This window comes from Sciurus carolinensis, chromosome 11, assembly GCF_902686445.1.
Source record: "Sciurus carolinensis chromosome 11, mSciCar1.2, whole genome shotgun sequence".
Lineage (NCBI taxonomy): Eukaryota > Metazoa > Chordata > Mammalia > Rodentia > Sciuridae > Sciurus > Sciurus carolinensis.
This window is the reverse complement of record NC_062223.1, coordinates 55574360-55588680: the sequence shown is the minus strand read 5'-3', so window position 1 is coordinate 55588680 and position 14321 is coordinate 55574360. Positions and strand designations below refer to the sequence as shown.

At 36.5% G+C, this 14321-nt stretch overlaps 1 protein-coding gene across 2 annotated transcripts in view; it reads left to right on the top strand.

Annotated features, from left to right (window-relative positions):
* The window catches only part of Nell1 (neural EGFL like 1), an 865354-nt gene that overhangs the window by 759884 nt on the left and 91149 nt on the right, over positions 1–14321 (top strand). The gene's annotated exons all lie outside the window — the stretch shown is intronic.

Sequence of the window (14321 nt, the reverse complement as noted above, 5' to 3'; positions counted from 1 at the left end):
GAATAAGATGATATACAAGGAGAAACAGGGGGCGGAAAATTATTGTTTTTAGGAGGTAAAACACTTATATATTTTTAGCTTCTGTTGTAAGAACCAGTAAACAGAGAGAGGTTGAAAATTTAGCAGAAAATATTCTTAATGACAGTGTGGATGTGGTGAGACCATCTCTTTCATACACAGCTGGGAGTGTATAAATTGGTATAATTTTTCTGAAAAGCAATTTGATAATGTGTGTAAAGAGCCTTAAAATATAGTATTTGAACCTGTAAGTCTTCTTATAGAATTTTACCCTGTGGATAGAATCAGATATGCAGATAAAGATTTTTGTACAGGGATAATAATCACAGCATCATTTATAATAACAAAAAAGTGGAAACAATCTTTAGGCCCAACAAAGAAGGCATAGTTATATAAATTATGGTATATTTACAGATAATTATATAGCTGTTGAAATATTATTTTCAAAGACTTTCAAATGACTAGAAGAAATGTTATTTTAGTAAATTGTTGATTGAAAAATTAGAAATAAAAATCAGAATATAGAGAATAATTGAAAGGTTGGAAATAAAAACAAAATTTAAAAGAAAAAATACAGAAATTTGTAGGAAGGAACTAGAAATTGAGTAATGTCTCAGCATAGACTTATGGGGGCTTGATTACAATGGTGACTTAGGATAAATTTTACATAGAAGAACACCTCTACATCAATAGGAGAAATACAAGGATATTTCTATTATGGAGAAGGAAATCAAAAGAGATTTTTTTCCCACTAAATGAGTCCATTCCTCCTCCTCCTCTTTCTGCTCATCCACCTTCTTCCTTCTTATTTTCTTCTTTCATCATATCCCCACAATATCAATAATATATGTAGATATAATTTTGTGTTCAACATTTTATGATGTCTTATTAGTCACAGGATGATAGATAAGCAAATCAGGGTATAGCAAAGAGGATGCATGCCTGAAGATACACACAAAGAAATTGTGGGCCCGAGATTCACACACATTTCACAGTCTGGTCCTGAGACTTCTGAGACAGGAGGGGACAAATTCAAGAAGGAGGAACTGTGGGGAAATTGATGGGAGTTGAACAGCAACACATCAAAAAATGACTGACTAGCACTGAGGGTCCTCTTAAGATCACTCATTTTTAAGGCTACCATTTCAAAAATTATATGCTATTTTCTCTAGATAAAATAATCTTCCTTAGTATATGAGAAGAAAAGATAGAGGACAGTATTAGTCAAAACTTGTAGTTTACTAGGGATATTCAAAGCAAAGAGTAGAACTTAAAAGCTTTGAAATTGATGACAATAAATAAAGTTGAATGGGATCTAAGTTTAATACTCATTATAGGGCTTTTACAAGGGGAAAAAGTAATAGGATAACAGAAATATGTAGTGGGAGAAACAGCACTATTCTAGGGTGTGAAGAACTAAAGTGAAAAGTTGATAGAATTGATTGTCATAAAAGAAATTAAGGATCTGAAGTTATATATATATAGATAGTTAGATGAGCTGTCCAAAATTCTGTGAGAAAATTGAATGATCAGGAATCAGAAGCAGAGAAAAAGACTGTGAGGCATGCTTAGAAGTGCTTGATAGAGGAAATGATCAGCATATCTCTAGATAATAGCAATGTGAGAAAGAGCAGCAAAGGTAAAGTGGGATGACATGAGCCTTGAAGGATGGAAGGGCTTTGCATGAGGACCAAGGAGCTAACGTTCTAGAACCTGGAAATGGCACTGAATGATCTTGAAATTTATGACACTGGGGTATAGGAAGTGGTATTTCCTTAGAGCAGAAATAGGTTTTAGTTCTATGGATAGAACCTTACCTGATGTAAATTAATGCTGAATGTAAACTCATTCTCACTTTACAGACAGACAAATGAATATAGAATTAGTGGGTCCACCTTGGGACCCATTCTGTGTAAAGTTGGAGGGTATGGTTAGATTTGGGCTGTTTACTTTGGAAAAGGAATTTCAAAGAGCAAAGTGGAAATATTTATAAAGAAGACCAGTAATGAACAAAAATACATGAGAAAATACAACAAGAAAATAAAATCATGTGCAGGTTTGTTATTTGGAAAGAATAGTGTTCTGCCAATGATTGAGATTGACAGGAATGAAGTATGTGGCTCACAATGACTATCCTGATGTCCCTAAGATGGGCAGGTCAACTGAAGGCCAACTAGTTCGGGAAATTTAGCCACAGTAGAAGTCAGTCTGCAGTCTTTACTCAGCACCCAAACTGCAAGATATGGAGAAGTCTTTATGATTTTTTTAGAGAAGTAAATTCTGTGGGGGTGATTAGAGATGATTAGCTGGCCACTTGCAGTGTAATTAATAGTTTGAATTAGCTATGAAGTAGATTTTTCCCCGAGACATAAGTTATGCAAAATAGAGCAACTAGGTGGAAAAATTCCTTCAGTAGAACTCCTTTTATTTGCCTGGTAATAAATTTGGCTATTATCTCCAATTCTTAACCCTTATTGGTTTAGTGGGACAACTTCCCTCTATAGCTTGCATATCAGTGGGCTACACATAAAAATCTGATTATATATATTAGTTCTCAGGAAAATAGGTGAACTAGATGAATCACTGGGGAAGGGGAACACCCACAGCTCCATGATAGTGTCATTGGGGAAATGTAATTTTCCAAAGGAAGAATTATTGACATACAATGAAATGTGAAATCAATATCTGTATTATTTACTGAACACATTCTGGACATTTTTATTAGAATCATTGGTAAATATCTTCAGTAATAAATTTCCCAAATTCTTGAATGGATTTGTGTTTTAATTAACATTCTTAGCTGGAAACTAGAGGCAGATGGGAAGCATTGTTAATAAATCTGTAATTGATAACAATCACTTTGAAAACAGAAGTGACTCATAGCTCACTAATTATTTCACAGAGCAAAATATTCCAAATTGTCAGGAGAAGTGCTCAGTGCTCATGGGATGTTGAGTTGTTCACTTAATGAGGACAGTGTCAGAAGAGAAGCCCTGAATTTGAATTTGAATCCACCACTTATTAGCAGTTCTACCTTGAAACTTATTTTATAATAAAGTTCTGAATCATTCTGGATTTAAGAAACCAGCATGGAATTTACTGATGTGTTTGATGCCATGTCTTTCTTCCTCATGAAACCCATTAATAATATTAAGGAAATAGAGATCATAAAGAATTTTAGGAAATATTTCTCCCATTGTTGGGTTAGAATTAGCAGCAGTAGTGGACTTTTTGTTGTTGTTGTTTATTTATTTATTTTTAATTTTGTATCTTATTTGTTCTAATTAGTTGTACATAACAGTAGAATATATTTATACATTTTAATAGATCATACATAAATAGAGTGTAATCTCATTTTTCCGATTATACATATTGCAGGATCACATCAGTCATGCAGTTATACATGTACATGAGGTAATCATGTCTCTACTTTTATTAAGTGCTCAGTATGAGCACTTTGTTAATTCTTTTTTGAGTTTTTATTTGTTCTTTTTAGTTATACATGACAGTAGAATCTCTTCTGATATATTACAAGTACAGAATGTATCTAATTCTAATTAGGATTCCAGTTTTGTGGATATACATGATGGTGAGATTTGCTGTGGTATATTATATATGCACATAGAAAAGTTATGTCATTCTACTATTTTTCCTATTCCTAATTCTTATAACAACCTTTAGAGGTTTGGTAGTATTATTATCACCATTTTAAAATTGAGGAAATAGGGACTCAGAGAGTTTAAGCAACTTGGCTAAAGTCACAAAACTAAGAATCATTGGAAGATGATTTAAAGACAGGAAGTCTGGCTTCCCAGCCAGTTTCTGTAATTACAATGCTAACCATTCTGGGATTTAATCAGTTAGTGACTCCATGAAGGACAAGTTAAATGTGAAAATCGAGAAACCACAAAAGGAACCTCCTGGAATGGCTCACTCTGAAGGGCCAGGTGCAACTGTGGAAACCAGAGAATAGAAACAGAGCAAAAAGCAAGATCTGTGAGCTGAGAATAAACTTGGAGAAGTCAGAGGTGTTTTTCCAGACTGCTAGATGCTGTGCGTGGCTTGCTTTTAATCTGTCAGTCATGGTCAGGTCTGCAGGCAAGCCTGTTGAGTTTAAAACACCCATAATAGGATAGACCTCTTGGTTCACCTGGGAAAATTTTCATTAAATCAGGCTAGGGAACACTATTCAAAGTGTAGAGTCATACAATTAGAATTAAATAGAAGAGGAGCATATCAGGTCAAATAAATATAACTAGGAAGGCAGCAGACATTTCTATACTTCACTTGGAATTTAAAAGTTCTTTCAAGCAAAGGGGTATATGAACTATATCATGATGATACCAGTAAGAAATACTTGGTCCTTAACTTAGCCCAAATAACTCTTAAGTTTAATGTCCTATTTTAGCAAGGTTTACAGTTTTGAGAGCTAATGAATGATTAAACTGTATAGCTTTTTTCTTTCTTCTAATACCTGGCGTGCTATCTGTGTTCATCAGACGTGAGAACCATATGAGGGAAATCAATGGAGTTTATGTTAGATTAACCATGTAGAGGAAACCATGTTTTGGAGGAGGATATCTGGACAGGAATACAAGTCATTGTGGAATCTGCCTTAGACAGGTTTCTTCTTATGCATTGCTCATAATGAACATGACTCTAGAAGCTGGTTCTCAGTCAAAAGTGGTGACTTTTCAGAGTTAATATGATCCATTAGCTCCCAGGTTTTCAAGAAGTTAATGTAGGCAAGTATGTATACTCCTTGAGATCCAAAATTGACACAATTTTGAGTATTTGGTTGACTGTCTCTTCTCCTCTTCCGTCCATATAGGGGGGGAAAAAAAAGAAGAAAGAAAATCTTGAAGGTCGCCAGAATCCAGAGCACCTGTCCTTGACTGTAAATACAGTTTGGATATCATTTAGGCTGGGTTGAATGAGGCAAAGGGTCAAATGAGAAAAAAAAATGTGGTTGGCAATACTTCATAGTCTCCAAATAGGTTCCTTGAAATAATTATTAATATAAATTTGCTGATTTTTCTTAAAAACATATTTAAAATGCCTTAATTTTATCACCTATTCCACATCTAGGAAGCTGCCTTGCATTTGCCCTTCATGTGTTATCGCAGCGTGTTATCCCATCTGTGAAAATGAATCAACAGTGCATTGGAAGAGGAAAACCTATTCTGTCTTTTTGTTACTGGTTGGTTCCCACCTCCTTCTCTTAGTAAAATGAGAGTCATGAGCTTCCCTAGACCTAATTTAAGATATTTGATAGTTTTTGGACAATTGATGACTTGGTAGCTTAAATTTTTGTAGTTGATTAATAGAAATTAATATCAGTCACATTTTGCCAATACTTTGCCAGCATCACAGCTGCCTACCTCATCAGTGAAAGTTACAGAATAGTCTGGATGATGGTAGGAACATACTTATGTTTTTCAGTCCTGGACTCTTTTTGTAAATCAAAAGTTATGCTTTCCAACCTTTAGGGAATAAGTGTCAAATGCAGAGGAATCTTAGGGAGGTCCCTTATTTCCACAACAGATTTTCCTCTCTCTGCAGTTTGGTGGAATCTTCTCCTAAGCCAGGGTGGAGTGGGGTGTTCCTCTTCTGCATTCCTAAGTGAAGGCATAAGAATTGCATCTGTCAATGAGAGGATACTTAATTCAGACCTCATCTGATCTGGTTTTTATTTCTACATAATAAGCCACCCACTCCTTGGTGGCATAAAACACTGACATTTGAATTATGTTCCTATCTTCTTAGGTTAAGAATTCAGACAAAGTCAAGCCACTGTAGCTTGTTTCTATACTGTGATCTCTAGGACATCAACTAGAATGACTCCAAAAATTAAAAATGACCTGAGTGACTAGAGTTGGCATAATCTGAATTTTTTTTTTTTTTTTTTTTTTTTACTTATATATCTGGAGACTAGGGTGAATGATTTAAAGGCTTGGTTCCGCTGACAATATCAAGCACACTAATTACATATGGCATAAGTGACTTGAGCTTCCTTACCACACGGTAGCCTCAGAGTGATTGAATTTCTTACAGTGTGGGTAGGACTACCAATTCAAGAGTTCCAGTAAACAATGTAGAAATGGCACAGCCTTTATGATCTGGCTTTGGAAATCATGTATGCTCCCTTCTATCCACACTCAAAAGGTTGAAGCAGTCACATCCTATCTATTGAGAATAGATAAGACATACTCCAGACTCTTTCTGGAAAATATCAAACAAATTATGACGATTTTTAAAAAACTGCCACATTCGGTAACTAGTATCACAAAGTAATGTTGCCTTTTTCAGAGATCTCACTATATCTCCAAACAACACACACATTCTCTTTATATTTCCATGATTCAATAAAGACATTTCAGGGTAATAGTTCAAGGTCAATTGAGGAGACTCAAGAGAATACCAGTCTGTAGTCATTCTTCTGTTTGAACACCAAGTGACAGGTGCAAGCTTTGTCATCTATCCTGATCACTGAAATGTGTGGGATATATTTTTAGCAGTCTTCAAATTGGTCAGGGACTTTTTTTGCCTCAGAAAAATTTTGCCACAAAATATTAGGGAATACAGAGTCCCACTAAAAAAGAAGATTGTTGAATGTATGGCTTGAAGGTAACTACAGTGGACCTTGCAAATGATTCACATACCTGAGGTGACTTTTCTGCATAGACTTGCAAAATATGAATATTCTCTTAGTGATGAGTTCACATGAAACTAGTTTCAGGAGACTAATGTGTATACCAGTTACCAGTTTATAATTCTTATGGAGGATTATGACTAACTAGGAGTACTTCTATTCACTTCCATTCATTGTCTTCATGGAAGCACTTGGCATGAAAAAGTAATAATTAGAATGATGTTTGGTGAGTATTAGATAAGAGTCTGTAAGGCAAGAATGATGACAGGATTATTTTTTATACCCAGTGCCTCTTAACATGTCTGGCACACATGAGGCTCACAGTAATGCTGATAATATGCAAGAATACATTAGAATGAAAAATACTTTAAAAAAACGATATATCCTCATGTTTTTCAAATATTCCTAAGGTTCATGAAGGGGTAATCTAGGGGCTATTATATTGTGCAGTGAGCAGGAAGGGGCATAGAACCCAGAGCAGCTCCCTTTTTGTTTCTGTCAGATGTAAGACTGACTGATACTTAAATTCAGAAAGGAGTTCTACTGATACAAACTATCAGCAGCTTGTAATATAAAATAGAAAATATTGTCAATAATGTGTTATTGAGGAAACTGAGACCCCCAATAATTATGTGATTTGCTCAAAGTCAGCCAATTAATAACAGTCTAAGCTAGAACTCAAAGTAGAAGCTTCCTGCTCTCAGCCCTGAGCTGTTTTTAGCATGCAACATGTTTATAATTCACTGAAGATCGGCCCCTAATTGCTGTAAAGTTCGCCCATCCATGTCTAGACAATAGCATTTGGCAACTGTCCAGAATTTTTTATAGCATTTTTATTTTCTTTCTGAGAAGCAATACTTGACATATCAATAATCACTTTATAAAATTCCCTCCTGTACTAGTTTTTCCTCTTCCTCTGAGCCTTATTCATCCACTTTCTTCTTTTAATTTCTTGGACAGCTTTACAGATAAGTTATTTTCTGAAGAGGAAAGGAGTAAGAGGATGCAATGTATAAATACACAATAAAATCCAGGCAAAAGCTCATTCTCGAATACGTTTTCCTTAAAACATTGTTATCACTGCTATTGTTCATGCCATTCCATTTGTTCCCTTGAGCTGCTATCTCCTGCTGATATTTTAAGAAGGTCAGAATAACCCTGGTAGCTTACTTGGACATAAAAAAAAAATCTGCAAGCCATAGCCCCAGAAAAGTATTGCTTGCTTATCTTCAGCTGGTTGTGCAACTGACCCTGCCTTGCAGCAGTACACAGTACCTTTCCAAACACAGTCAGCTATGGGGATCAGAGAGATTGAGAGGGTCTGAGATGCAAAGGGCTCCTGGTATCTTGGAATTTGGTCCTCTTATTTTCACAAGAAGAGACTGAAGTGGAGAGAGAGGAGAATTTTTGCTCAAGGCCACACAGCTAATTAGTGGCAGAGAACTGTGTCTACAGACTCCTACTCTAGGACTCTATTAGCAATAGCAGGACTATTTTTGCTTCCAGCACAATGCATTGTCCCTAAGCTGAGGTCCTGGTGGCAGAGTGTGCTCCCAGCATCACAGTGATAGTCAGTGGATCAGACATGGTACCCAAGTAGCTGAATTCCTAAGAGACAGACTGGTCTGGAGGCGCACACATGCCCAGTGGTCATCATTCAGGATGGAGAAACAGCTAGCAGCATGGGGAGCGGAGTTCTCTGGCTGGACTAGCAGCCTGTCACTCCAACTCTTTGTTGTGACAGATGACTGGGGCACTAGCAGTTTGCTCACCCAGAGAGAAAGAATGTGGGAGCAGATGGAATGGACAGCAGACAGGTGTTTCTATTATGTCCAGTGAAAGGAGATGAGCAATGAATCCTACTTTGGATAATAGTTTTAAAACTTTTTAAAGTAGAAAGAGCTTTTATTTTACCACGCAAAATCTTGTCTGGAACCCTAGTGCATAAAATGGATAAAAGCAGAGATATTGAATTTGGGCATAGCATAAAATGTTCTGAGGCTCCACACAATTGAGTTTAGATACTTATGACCACAGGAGAACTGTTTTTGTCAGCTTTGCGTCACTGTGATCAAAAGATCTGACAATAACAACTTATGGAAGAAAAGTTTATTCTGGCTCACAGTTTCAGAGGTTCGGTTCATGATTAACTGATTCCACAGCTCTGGGCCCTGAGGTGAAGTGGAACATCATGGCAGGAGGAAGTGGCAGAAGAAAGCAGCTCAGAACATGGCAACCAGGAAGCATCGAGAGCTCCACTCAATAGGGACAAAATGTAAAACCCAAAGTCATTTCCCAGTTACCTACTTCCTTCAGGCACACCTGCCTTCCTACAATTATCACCCAGGTAATCCACAGTAGTGGATTAATATGCCAATTTTGTTAAACCTCTCTTCTCTTGTAATCTAAACACTTTACCTTCACATTCTCGCGTTGCCTCACACATAAGCTTTTGGAGAACACCTCATATGTAAACCATAACAAGAACCAGTTACTAGGAGGAATTTTGAAACTCAGTGGCAGTAATTTTGTTTTTCACATTTATTAGAAGTGGTGCAATCCTCACCTACAGAGCAGGGGCTAAGAATGTTAGAAGTCTTCCTGTGTAAGAGATGGTCCTAGACATTGAAGACACATCCCATTTTTCACCTAAGGTATATGAATATCTCTGCCAGATGTTTATTTAGGTGAAAAAGCAGTTTTGAAGAATATAAACCTAGAACCCAACTTTAGTTTACATATAATATGGACTATTTATTGTACAGTTTTAATATGCACTACATTTTCCTGAAACGTGACAACTGAGATAATTGAAGGAAGAATGGACTTTGTTTTGTTCTCTTAGGAACTTCACTGGGGGTTATTCACCAAGAGAGAATAGAAGGGTTAAAGGCAAGGAATCTGGAGTCAGCCAGCCTTGAATTACAGATCTCATGTTTACTAACTTTGTGTGCCTTTGTGCAAGGTCTTTTACCACTCAGTTTCCTGAGCTGTAAATTGGGGATAGAAACAGTAGCTATGTTAAAATATTGTGCAAATTAAGCGATTCAATAATGGAATGTTCTTAGAGCAGGGCCTGGCACAAAAGTAATGCTCTGACTTTACACTGGAAAACTGCATACTGCTGACACTGCAACCCACATTAATTGTGCTCTGCTACAATTATACCTGCCTTGTTTTGCAGTCTCAGGTGTCACGTTCCTTGGATGATGATATGGATATGCATATGTGTGTCTTTTTAAAACATCAACCGTAAAGAAAGTTTGGCATAGTAATTATGTATTATTTTATTATAATTTTCTTCCTATATAATTTTAGGGCTTATGTTGTTTAATTCAGATTACATGTGTAGGTAGTTTATGTTGTTTTTATTTAAAAAAAATTTTGGTAGCAGGGATTGAACCCAGGGGGCTCCATCCCTGAGCCACATTCCCAACCCTTTTCATTTTATGGGGTCTTGCTAAGTTACTTAGGGACTTGCTAAGTCAGTGAGACTGGCTTTGAATTTGTGATCCTCCTGTTTCACTCTCCTGAGCTCCTGGAATTACAGGTGATGCTACTGTACCTGGCTAGTTTATGTTATTTTAAAATTTGATTTCAGGATAGTAAGGAAGGCATTGCAAAATGCTTGTTAGTAACGATAGCCTTGGGTATGATTGGATGGAGAACTACTAGGACAGGTGAGTGAGAATCACCGGAAACTCCTGAATTTATATCTGATGAAAGTGCAGTTGCTCTGAGTAAAGCCAGGAGTAAGAAGAGGTTTCCACAACCCAGTCTGTTTTGTTTAAGCCTAAGGCTGCAGTATACACAGGTTGAAAGTATGACTCCAGGACTGAGATTCTCAAAATATATCTGAATCCCTGCAAACCAGACTCTTAGTAAACTAAAAATTAAATGATAAACCATAGAATTGTCCTCATATTCTAGCAATCTCTAATATTAACCTTTTAATATTAAAAGATTAAGGATTACTAGTATATGAAATTTTACTGTAAAATTAGACATTTTAAAATTTATTACTGAAGATTCAATTCATTCTTCAACTACGGTATCTGACTATCATGTCAGCCCATGATGAAAAACTTGACTGAAACAGATGATTACATATTAACTATTATTGTAGTTACATTAATATCAACTTTGTATCTTTTGAATTTTTCCCCTGAAATTTATGCCTGTGATGATCATTTTAAGAGAATTATTTTGGGCCAATAATTTTTCAATAATAAGACTTTAAGATGATTGGTTTTAATTAAAATGTGAATCATCCATACCCCTATTGATAATAAAGGTACAGGGATGCCTGCCCCAATCTGCAGTTGCTTCTACAGTGGCTAATTTCTATTTGTCAGGTCAACAATAAGTTTATACTTCATTGGAAACTAAAAAAGGATGAATAGGATTGAGTGGAACCTACACCCCTGCCTAAAAGAACCATGAGAGATTCAATTGGAGAGCCCTCTCTCTCAAAGGGAAACCTGAAGTAGAGAGGACCCAGAAGCTGTAATGTTCCATAGGAAAGTTAGACAAGTCACATGTCCACCTGTGCACAGTTTCCGGTGGTGGAAGTGATTGTTTCTTAGCTGATGATGTGTCTACAGAATACACCAGGCCAGCTAAAGTTGAAGATGAGCCCAGGTTCTTTGGAGGAACTCGGCCTAGCAAGACAGTGAACAGACAGATCAGACCTGAAATTGTACTTCTCTTCAGATACTTGAGATATTTTTCTCTTGGAAATTCTGAATTTTTTTTAACGCCACTTTTCATTCATCCATGACCAAGATGTTCCCAAGACTTATTAATCATCTTAAAGTGTTATTATTGAAAAACTTACTGGCCCAAAATAATTCTCTTAAAATGACCATGCAAGGATGTCCATCTTAGTAGACATGGAAATGAAGATCAAATTATATGCAAAACTATCAGATTTTCAAGGCCTGCCTACTTTCCATCAAAACGTGTGTGTTTGTGTGTGTGTGTGTGTGTGTTTCCAGGTCTAACATAAAATGCAAATAGAATAGCTAGAGCATCCAATATTGTACATTTATAGGTGTGTTTCCCCCAACCCCAGAAGATTTTGTAGGAGCCCTAGAAGTGAAAGTGACCAATGGTCATCGGCAAAGAACGATATTACAGAAATATCAAGTGTCCTCCCTCCACCTAAATAGAAAGTTCTCATGCCTCAGTGGAAAATGACTCAGGTTCTCTTCTCATCCTACAATTGCATCATTTCAAGTCAGTGAGAGTTCTATGAATCCTACTTTGCTTTCTGTAACCTTCTGTGCTAGAGTTCCTGTCAACTTGGAACCAAGCCTAGCAAAATGAACTTCCCTTTCCTTCCCCTTTACTTGCATGTTAGTGGACTCCTTCAACAAACCAGGATCAGAGACTGCCTATATGCTTCACATTTTGCTAGGCTTAGGGAGGCAAAGATGGGGAAGCTTATTTCAAGTTGCCCCAAATTCAGGGAAAGTGGAGGCCAATGACCCAATGAAGAAGATGCTGTGGAACAGCAGGTGTCTCAGATGAGCCAGGGAGTGGGGCAAGTTGGTCTGTAGCATCTTGAACTGAAAAACGTTATAAGGATAAAAATAGCATTGCATGTTTAGAAAGACATGAAGTATGTCTCTGTGATAGATTTTTCCCCATGTTAAATTAGATTGGGACTCACTAAATGCAAAATATTACTATTGATGATTCTTATCCCTGTTTTGGATTCTTTCTCTGAAAGTTTAATGAAGAATAGAACTTAAATGCTTTCCAAATGTCACTCATATCAAAGAAGCTATACCTAATAGTTATTGAGGGATGCCTCTCTGCTAGCAACTTGCATATGTGTTTTACATTGTGAACTCCTTTAATTCACAGCATGGCCTTAAAAGGTAGGGACTCTATTTATTTCCACTTTCAGAATTGAGGTAAAGATGTATGAAGCAACATGACCAGGTTGATGAAGTTGGTACAAAGTAATCATACTAAGTACCCACACTGTTTCAGAAAAATACATCTGTGATTCAAATATGATCACATCACTTTCTTGATTAAAAGCCTCAATATCTCCCTTTGCTCAGACTGAAGTATAATATCTTAGATTATTTATGATCTTCTTTGCTGCTTCTCCAGTCTCATTTCTTGAATTCTCTTACCTTAAAAATTTCTATTTTACTGTACACACGTCTTGTGATATACTTCATACTTTTGTCCTCATCTTTTTAAATGGTCTGATATATATTTGTCTTTTTCTCTGCTCTTTTCAGGCATGGTTCTAACATCACCCCTTCTGGGACATTTCCTTGCTAGCTCTAGGTCAGTGCTGGTCTCCTATTCTGTATCTTTTCTTTGTAGTCTAAGGCATCTTCATGATCAGAGCATACCACATTGCACTGATAGTTATTTAAGTGTTTCTTTTCTGCACTAGCCTGAGAACTCCTCAAAGTCTGGAGACATGCTTTTCTCACCCTAACTTTGTTAGCTGCTGACCCATAGATCCACAGAGTAGATTTCCAGGACAGAGTGGGCGAAGAATCCTGATTCTCAGATTGCTCCACACTGCAGTTGGGAATTCTAATTCTAGAGTTCAGGTCCTATACCAGTAATTACTGCTGTGTCACCTTGACAAAAGATTCAAACTTTCAGAGCATCAAGGCTCTCATTTGTATAACGATAAAAGTAGGAGTATGTTCACCATGGTTGTTGTGAAAAACAAACATGACCATGAATGAGAACTCTTTAGCATATTCCTGTACATAAAAATCACTTGCAAGTATCGTCATCAGACCTCCTTGTCCTATGTTGGAAGGATTAGACCTAAACAGACCAGAGTAAGTCTGTTTAAGTTTTCAAAGCCTTGAGAGAAGTAATTCTCAGATGTACCTCCTTGCCATTTGCAAGATTTGATAAACATTGCAGTCAGGAAAACTTCAAGGAAAAATGGCCCCACATATGGATCACACTGTGTTTCACGCACCCTTTGGCCATCTATTCAATGCCCTCTTTCTCTTTGTTTGAGAAAAGATTATATGCTTGGAAATAAATTTAAGAGGGTAAGGGAAAGTAGCGGGGGATATGAATAAAATTGAGCCCAAAATGAAATGATCAGTCTTGTCACATCTTCAATCTTGACCACTAGAGTACTCATTAATAAGACTATTTTGATCTGCTTTCCTTTCTGATGTATCCTTGAATTTCCCAAATCTAATGGGATATATCCTAGTTTGTGAACTAAAAATGTTAGTAAATAAATGTCAGCAACACATACTACCCTTAAATGATAGACAATTTGAAGAACTGAAAATATTTGCAAAGATAAAGTAAGTGTGACTTAACAATATTATAGTAGCCAACATTTATTAGTTGCTTCCTAGGATGAGCATTTTACATTTCTCATCACTTTCAATAATAAGGAACTTTAAGTGTTTAAGACACATCCAGGGTCAACAGCTGTTAAGAGACAAATGTGAAATACTAAATCTACCCTTTATGACTTTTAAGTTCCTACTTTTCATCAGTTCATAGGACCAACACACACACATGCAGACACATTCGTACACACACATGTGAAAAACTAGTTGGTATAGGCTTCTAACTGAGTCTGTAAAGCTGCAAATGAATTTTAAAATATTAATTTTTTTTCTTCATTTTAAAAGCC